Source organism: Tupaia chinensis, unplaced genomic scaffold, assembly GCF_000334495.1.
Source record: "Tupaia chinensis unplaced genomic scaffold, TupChi_1.0 Scaffold000544_1, whole genome shotgun sequence".
In the NCBI taxonomy this organism is placed as follows: domain Eukaryota; kingdom Metazoa; phylum Chordata; class Mammalia; order Scandentia; family Tupaiidae; genus Tupaia; species Tupaia belangeri.
In genome coordinates, this window is record NW_006160056.1 from 4,218,585 (window position 1) to 4,219,317 (window position 733).

A 733-nucleotide genomic window follows, 5' to 3' on the forward strand; every position below is an offset into this window, starting at 1 on the left:
CCTGTATAGACCAATAACAAATAATGAAATGAAATCAATCATAAGTAGCCTCCCAACAACAACAAAAGTCCAAGTCTAGATGACTTCAATGCTGACTTCTACAAATTCTCTTTTTTTTACAAAAAGAATTACCATCAATTTTCCTAAAACTATTTCAAAAGACACAAATGGAGATAACCCATTTTATTAGGCCACCATTACCTTGATGCCAAAAGCAAAGACACAATAAAGAAATAAAACTATATATCAACTACAGATCCAAACAACTACAAATTCATTCCTAATGAAGATAGATGCAAAAATGCTCAACAAAATACTAACAAGCCAACAACACGTTAAAAAATTATACACCATGACCAAAGAGGGTGCATTCCAAGGAATGCCAGGAGGGTTTAATATACATGAAACAATAAATATAATGGACCACATTAACAAAAAGAAAGACGAAAGTCATATAATCATATCAATCAATGTAGAAAAAGCATTCAATAGAATACAACATGCCTTCATAATTAATATCTCAATAAAATAAGCACAGAAGTTATATTTTTTTAAATAATGTGAGATTTATTTATTTATTTATTTATTTATTTATTTATTTTCTTTCTTTTTTTCTTTTTTTTTTTTTGGAGAGGTTTTTTCTATAGGGCGCATGCGCTCGCCAGACAGAGAGAGCCAGAGAGACAGAAAGCAAGAAATCAACCCCTGGGGGCATGGCCACATTTCAATCCCT